The sequence below is a fragment of the Hyaena hyaena genome, unplaced genomic scaffold (assembly GCF_003009895.1).
Source record: "Hyaena hyaena isolate Hyena2069 unplaced genomic scaffold, ASM300989v1 scaffold_147, whole genome shotgun sequence".
Lineage (NCBI taxonomy): Eukaryota > Metazoa > Chordata > Mammalia > Carnivora > Hyaenidae > Hyaena > Hyaena hyaena.
In genome coordinates, this window is record NW_024080779.1 from 2874773 (window position 1) to 2883568 (window position 8796).

Here is an 8796-nt window from a genome sequence, read left to right on the forward strand (position 1 = left end):
TAAAGATATAAATGTAAAAATTAAATACTAACATTTGCAAGACAGTGTAGGTTGAGGTTAAGAAAGCCTGGATTCAAACTCTGACTCCATCAGATACTAGCTCTGTGACTTTGGCCAAGTCACCTTATCTCTTCACGCCTTAGGTTCCTCATCTATAAAATGGAGACAATAAAAGTACTTAGTTGGTAAAGTTATTGTGAGGATTAAGTGAGTTAATGCACATAAAACAATTGGAAGAGTGTCTGGAACATAGTAAATACTTTATAAATGTCATATATTGTTATTGCTAGAAAAAATACAGGCAAATCTTTATAGCATCTTGAAGTGAGGAAAGGCTCAAGGGATAATAAATAGAAAAGGCACACTTGAAAAGGAAGAAGTGAATGTATTTGATTACATAGAATATATTTGATTACATGGAATACAACCTTCTCTCGGTACCTACTTCAACTTCTCTTATTCTCATGGCTTGGATTACATATTCTTCCCTCAGAGGAGCCGTCCTTGATGTTCCAATTTAAATCATGTATCCTTCCCTATTTTTATTTCTCATAGCATCCTATTTTTTGCTTTCAAAATATTCATCACAATAAATAATTATACATGTCATTATATGTTCAATCTCTCCCTAGAAAGCTCCCTTTATCAGACTCTAAGTTCCATGAGAGAAGGAACCATATTTATTTTTTCACCATCTTTTTAAGTCAAAGTCAGGCAGAGTGTCTGGTACCTAATAAACACTTTGTACATTTTGCTGAATTATTGGATTTAATTTAGAGAAATCCTGATTCAAGAGTGTTCTCAAGATTGTGTGCAAGAGGAGCCTGACTGATGATATGTTTTTCTAGAAAACTTTTTCTGAGGGACAGTATAGGGTAATGGTGAAAATTATAGACACTAGACTACCCTTTACTAGTTGTATAACCTGTTGGCAAATTATTTCACCTCACTCTCCCTTCGTTTTCTCATCTAAAAATTGGGGCTAATATTAATAACTTATATCCAGGTCTGGGGATGGATGTGGAAGAAAAGAGGAAAAACTATATAAGGGTGCAGCTAATGCCTCTTCAACTCAGAAAATGTGCTGCAGCTTATTTTCTTTTTAAACGAAGCCCTGGATTTCTGCTTGTTTTATTCTAAGTGGTATTGCATTGATTATTAAGTGACCAAATGAATGAATGTTTTTGATATCTAATGAAACATCTCCTTGGTCCTCTTTTAAAAAGAAATTGGTATTTTTACCTATTCACATTTTTTTTCCAGATAAGCATTATAATCATTTTGTCACAAGTTCCAAAAAGAATTTTCTTGAAAATTTTGATTGGGATTTCCTTTAGTTTATAGACTTAATTTGGGACTGAATTGACATTCGTATACTATTGAGTCTTTCCACTTAAGAACATGGTATGCATCTCTACTTAATAAAATCTTTTTTTAGCCCCATAATAATTTTAAAAAATGTTTTAAAATAGTCATCCTGCATATTTTACAAAACTTTTTTGCCATTGTTATTCTTATATTTTAAATAGTTTCTAACAAGTCATTTGGTGTTTGTATATAAGGAAGATACATATTTTAAAGTAATATTTTATAACTAGCCACCTATTTTTAAGCAATAGTTTATAACTAGCCACCTTTATTATTAATTCCAACAAATTTTCAGTTGATTTTCAATGTAATCAGCAATATCTATGATAAATAAAAACTTTTGTTTCTTTTCTAATATTTTCTTTATCTCATTACAATATATAGAATTTCTGGAAAGAATATTAAATGATAGTGGTGATACTGTCTACATTGCCTTCATCCTTACTATGATGGCAATAAGGTTTATGATCAGCTATGTTATTTCTTTTCATGTTAAAGTAATATCTTTTAGAGGTGCCTGGGTGGCTCAGTTGGTTAAGCATGTGGACTTCAGCTCAGGTCATGATCTCACATTTCATGGGTTCAAGCCCCATGTCAGGCTCTGTGCTGACAGCTCGCATTCTGTGTCTCCTTCTCTTTCTGCCCCTCACCCACTCACTCTCTCTCTTCTCTCAACAATAAATAAACATTAAAATTTTTTTAAAAAGATAATATCTGCAAAGTCCTTATTTACTTTCATTTAAGGATGGATGGTCAGTTCCAATCAAATGTGGTTTTTTTTCCTCTTTGACCTATTGATAAGATAAATACATTCATCACGCATCAGTAAAATGGCACATTATTGATATGGAGTATATAGATTTTATTTTATTTTTTAAGTTTATTTATTTTGAGAGAGAGAGAGAGCAGAGGAGGGACGGAGAGAGGAGAGAGAGAGAATCCCAAGCAAGCTCTGCACTACCAGCATGAAGCCTGACACGGTGAGACCATGACCTGAGCCAAAACCAAGAATTGAACACTTAACTGATTGAGCCACCCAGGTGCCCCACGAAGTATATAGACTTTTTAAAAAACAGTTTATTGATTTATTTTGAGAATGACAGAGAGTGTGAGTGGGGGAGAGACAGAAAGCCAGAAAAAGAATCCGAAGCAGGCTCCGTGCTGTCAGTGCAGAGCCTTACGCAGGACTCCATCTCACCAACTGTGAGATCATGTCCTGAGCCAAAATCAGGAATCAGATAACTGAGTTACCCAGGTGCCCATGAAGTATATAGATTTTAAACAACCCGTGAATTCCTTGGAAAAGGCAAACTTGGTAATAGTTACTACTCTTGTAACAACTTTAAATTCAATTTGTACCTTATGTAGTAGTTTTGCTTTTATAAAGGTAACTAAGTTTGGCTTCTCAGTTTTCTTTTCTTGTGCTTTCATTTGACAATTGTTTATTGAGTGTCTCTTTTATTCAGACACCATGCTGGGCATGGGGTGCTCTTTTTTCCACTTTTCAAGTCACAGACCTCTCCTATGTGTAGGGGAAATGTGAAAACACTAGAGAGCATTAGGGTTACTCTAAGTTTATAAGCCAAACTAGAATATTTTATATCCTTTTCACTGATTTGTAACAAACAGCATAAGAATGATCTATGCTTCGAATGTGTGAAATAACATGGCTGTAAAATCTCCAAGTGTTTTTTTCTTTAAGTAAATGTTTAACCTTTTACCAAATTTCCTTCTTGTTTTTGGCTCTAAGTGATTTGGGGGGTAATTCTTACATAAAAACATGGTAGTTTCGTATTTTACTTGAAAATCAGCTATATTTTGACAAGGTTGATAATGCAGATCTGTCTATGTAGAAGGGAAGAACACTCCTGTCTCCAACAATATACTTAATATGTTTCTTTCTTTTTAAGTTTTTGTTTACACTTATAATATTTCCTACAACAACATTTTAAAATAAGGAAAATTTAAAAAGACTATTTGACAAATTAAATGAGGACTCAAAGTAATGTTGAAGAAATCAGATATTTTCATTCATTCAACCAGGTGATGAACTTTGAGAGTCTTGGCTAGCAAGATAACTTTAAATATAGCTGCAATTAGATTCATCTGAGAGAAAAAACAGGAACACAGAAGAGGCTGTGAAAATTATGCCATGCATTCTGATTTGACAAATAGAAATGCTGACCATTTGACATTTATTATGACTTTTCAATGGGGAAAAAGGACCAAATAACATGCTTTTGAGAAAAATAGTAACACAGGATAAAAGCTGTCATTTTTAGTCTGAGCTAGGAAGTCTGTCGTAGCAAAACCAACTTCTTTAAGTCCTCAGAAGTCAACAAGACTAAAAAACACGTGAGGACTGGATTGGTGTGCTTTTTTTACCCAGAGTCATTCTACAGAGTCAGACGTTCAGTTAGGATCATTATATACTGATCATGGAGCAAAGGAAGGGATCAAAGGACTTGGGGAATTGTAATGTACTTTGCATGTATTTTCTCATTTAAGCTAGATATGCACACTGGCCTTATGAGTCAAATAGTATTGTGGCTGTTTCTTTAAAATGAGAAAATAAGATCTCAAAGAGGTCAAATAATTCACTCAATGTCATACAACTAGTACTTGGTTTTGAACCTAAGCTCCCTGACCCCAGTGTCTGAACATGAGTCTCCAGACTTCTCTAGGCATGGAAGGTGCTCAGGGGTAGTATGAGTGGACACTGCTGATGTGGCCAGATCTAACTGGCATATTTTCTCTCCAGATTTTGGTAACCCCAGATTGGTGTGTAGAGGGTATTTCCTTCCCTAACAGGCTAGATCTCTCCAGTAACTTCTCCCCCCTCTCCATTGGCAACTGCCACACTGGCAGAATATGGCCAGCTATAAAGTCCTACCAGCAGAAGCCAAAAGAGGACTTAGCTGGCAGAGCAGTTGTTAGGAAGTGTTGAGGCAGGGAGCAAATAAATGCTTTTCAAAAATGCCACCCAAACTCTGTCCTTTGAGCAGTTGTTTAGAGCATTCGCTGCTGGCCACGGTCCTCTGGAGGCCCCCGCTTCAAGATGGGGACACTTCGCAAGGGTAATTGGTGATCCATCCAATCGTTACAAAACCCACATCAGCTGTTGATACTAATCAATTTGTGACTTGCTTTATAAATATGAACAGAAAAGGAAAAGCCACTAGACATATGGACAGAATCCCCAGTTTGATAGAGAGTAATTAAGCTGAACAATCAGCACATTTGGCCTCACTAAAACAGAGTTAATATAGGAACCAGGAAATAACTTTGAGAAAATTACAATCCAGTTTCTTAATAACATTTGAGAGGTAATAGCATCAATAAAATAAGACCAAGCTGCCATGACAAAGAGGAACTGTGGGGAAAAAAGTGACCTTCCCTGGCCCTCCACCTATCTTCCGCTAAACTTTATCTCACTACCTTGTTTGTATTCTTCTCAGCACTAATTAAATTTTGCAAGCATTTTATTTATTTTTCAGTTTACTTTTCCTCTACTTCCTTCTCCACAGTCTACTAAAATACACTTACATGAGAATAGTTAGGAGATTGGTTTTATTCAACTTTTTTTTAATCCCCATCCCAATTTTTCTATTGCACAGCACTTGATATAAAGTGAGCAATCAGAAAATATTCGCTGGATGAATTAGAATTTGCAAACCCTATTACTAATATAAAATAAATGAGATGACTCAATAGAGGCAGCATATAGAGGAAAAGACGTTGCTGAAACCCAAAGTACTGAATTAAAACACCTACTTAACAACTCTCCCCATAAAATTGAGATGGGGAAAAAACAAAACAGGAAAGATGGTTTTGAAAATTATGGGTTTAAGCTCATCAATTTGTGGAGAGGTAGTCGATAATGTTTAAATGATGCTATTATTGGGGTGCCTGGGTGGCTCAGTCGGCTAAGCATCAGACTTGGGCTCAGGTCATGATCTCACAGTCCATGAGTTCAAGCTCCACGTTGGACTCTGTGTTGACAGCTCAGAGCCTCGAGGCTGCTTCAGATTCTGTGTCTCCCTCTCTTTGCCTCTTCCCCACTCACTCTCTCTCTCTAAATAAATAAATAAATAAATAAACATTAAAAAATACTAAAAAATGATGCTATTATTGATAAAAGGATGTAGGTTAAACATGAGTTTTTTGAAATGTAAAGGGAAACTCAGAAACCATGAAATGAAAGATTTACATTGTTGTTGGTTACCTAAAAAATCAAGCCTTCTATATGACTAAAGTTATACAATAAAAAAAAATAAAAGTAGAACAATTGAAAACTGGGAAACATATTTATAACCTATAGGACAGACAAATTTACAAAATGTGTTTATGAATCAGTGAGAAAATGATGAGTGACCCAATACAAAAATGCATAGGAGATATAAATAGGCAGTTTACCAAAGAAAGAAATAAAGGTGACCAATAAATACGTTATAATTCTCAACTTCACATGTAATCAAAGAAATAAAGGTCAAAACAATGAGATTTCACTTTTCATTTATCAGATCGGCAAAAACTAAAAAGTTAGATGAAACCCAGTGTTGGTAAAAATGTGGGGAAATGAGCAATTTGTGCGTTGTTGAATAGACTGCAAATTTATGCCAACTTTTGGGAAATAATTTACCATATTTCTAACAAAGTACTTATACATTTTGATTTTTATTTTTAACAAAATTTTAGTAAATATTCTTGCAAATGTTAACCTAGATGTTCACTGTAGCATTTGTGCGTGCATGTGTGTGCTTGTGCTTGTGTGTTAGCACATAACAAAAAAGTGACAACAGCCAAAGTGTCCACTGTTTGAGTACTGGTTAAATACACTGTGGTTAATTCATATGCTGAAATGCTATGTACTGTTGAAAGAATTAGGCAACTCTGAAAGTACACGTGGCGAAGAGCTCTGAGGTCTGTTACTAATCGAAAAAAGCAAGCAAGGTTTAGTATTACCTCAGGTGATATGTATAAAAAAATATATATGTGAACATTCAGGACTTTGTATTTATAGAATAACAAGAACTTGTAGTTAACAGGTGCACCACTGAATGAGGGAGGCTTTCAATTCTCCGTTTGTATCTTTTCACACTATTTGATTTTCCTTCTTTTTCATTTTCGAGAGAACAAGTATGAGCGGGGGAAAGGAGCGGAAGGAAAGGGAGAGGGAGAGAGAGAATCTCAAGCAGGCTCCATGCTGAGCATGGATCTCATGGATCCAGTGTGGGGCTCAAATCTCATGACCATGAGCTCATGACGAGCCAAAGTCGAGAGTCAGATGCCTAGCCAACTGAGCTATCCAGGTGCCCTTCATACTGTTTGATTTTCAAAACTTTGTATATATTACTTTTGTTTATAAAAATATTTTTTTCCTTTGATTTATTTTATTTTTGTTCATATATCATCTGGTTTACATATAATTGGGATCTTTAACATCACAAGTTACATTAAGTGTATTTTATGAAATACATTTATTTTTAATGAAGACAATGGTTTTCTTTAAAAATTTTTATCAGGTGCATCTACACAATCTTTCCTATTATTTTAATGCTTGCATAATATTACATTGTGTTAATCTTCTGTTATTCCTCTGTTGTTGGAAATTGAGAAAGGTGACACTATGTCTTCACTATAGATAATACTGTAATAAACCCATTTGTATACATAGATTTTCTCCTGAATTATATAATTACAAAATTCACATATATTTTCTTGTAAGTTGTTTATTTAAATTAGTTGACTTGCAGCAAAATTGATATATTTTTCTTTGTTTTTTTCCCTCTCTTCTAACTCTTATTCCATAGACCACCATCCTAAAGGCTTTAGTGTGTTGCCTTTTGCAAAGTGCTTATTTTTAATTTAGAGAAAATTAATCAAGAAGACATCAATAGACCCTCTTCCAAATAAGACATCCAGATGGCTAACAGACACTCATCATCAGGGAAATACATATCGAAACCACAATGAGATACCACCTTACACCTGTTAGAATAGAGAAAATTAACAACTCAGGAAACAAAAGCCATTGGTGAGGATGTGGAGAAAGGGAAACACTTTCGCACTGTTGGTGGGAATGCAAACTGGTGCAGTCACTCTGGAAAACAGTATGAAGTTTCCTCAAAAAATTAAAAATAGAGCTACCCTATAATCCAGCAATTGCACTACTAGGTATTTATCAAAAGGCTAGAAAAATATGGATTCGAAGGGGCACATGCACTCCAATCTTCATAGCAGCAGCATCAACAGTAGCCAAATCATGGAAAAAGCCTAAATGTCTATCGACTGATGAGTGGATAAAAAAGATGTGGTATATATATGTATGTGTGTGTATATATAAATATACATATATGTCTATTTATGCACACACACAATGGAATATTACTTGGTGATCAAAAAGAAATCTTGCCATTTACAACAATGTGGATGGAACTAGAGTGTATTATGCTAAGCGAAATAAGTCAGAGAAAGACACATATAATATGATTTCACTCATATGTGGAATTTAAGAAACAAAACAGATGAACATGGGGGAAGGGAAGGAAAAATAAGATAAAAACAGATGGGGGCAAACCATAAGAGACTCTTAAATACAGAGAACAAACTGAAAGTTGCTGGAAGGGAGGTGGGTGGGGGCATGGGCTAAATGGGTGATGGGCATCAAGGAGGGCACTGGTTGTGATGAGCACTGGGTATTATATAGAAGTGATGAATCACCAAATTCTACTCCTGAAACTAATACTACACTGTATGTTAACTAACTCAAATTTAAATAAATAAAAATTGATAAATAAATAATAAAAAAGAAAATGCCTTCATAAATAACCCATGGGTTAAAAAATTTGCAATGGGGGGCGCCTGGGTGGCTTAGTCGGTTAAGCGTCCGACTTTCGCTTAGGTCATGATCTCGCGGTTCGTGGGTTCGAGCCCCGCGTCGGGCTCTGTGCTGACTGCCAGCTCAGAGCCTGGAGCCTGTTTCAGTCTGTGACTCCCTCTCTCTCTGACCCTCCCCTGCTCACGCTGTCTCTCTCTCTCTCCTAGAAATAAATAAAACATTAAAAAAAAAATTTGCAATGGAAAATTAAACATATTTAAAAATGACTGATAATGGAAAATACTACAGATCAGTGTTTGTGCATCACAGCTATAATAATAAAAACTCATTGTGAAATTCCAATCAAGATTTTAGTTGAAAATTATGTTTAAAAAATTTTTTTGTTAACATTTATTATTGAGAAACAGAGAGAGACAGAGCATGAGCATGGGAGGGGCAGAGAGAAGGGGAGACACAGTATCCAAAGCAAGCTCCAGGCTCTGAGCTGTCAGCACAGAGCCCGATGCAGGGCTTGAACCCATGAGTGGTGAGATCATGACCTGAGCTGAAGTCGGATGCTCAACCGACTGAGCCACCCAGGCGCCCCG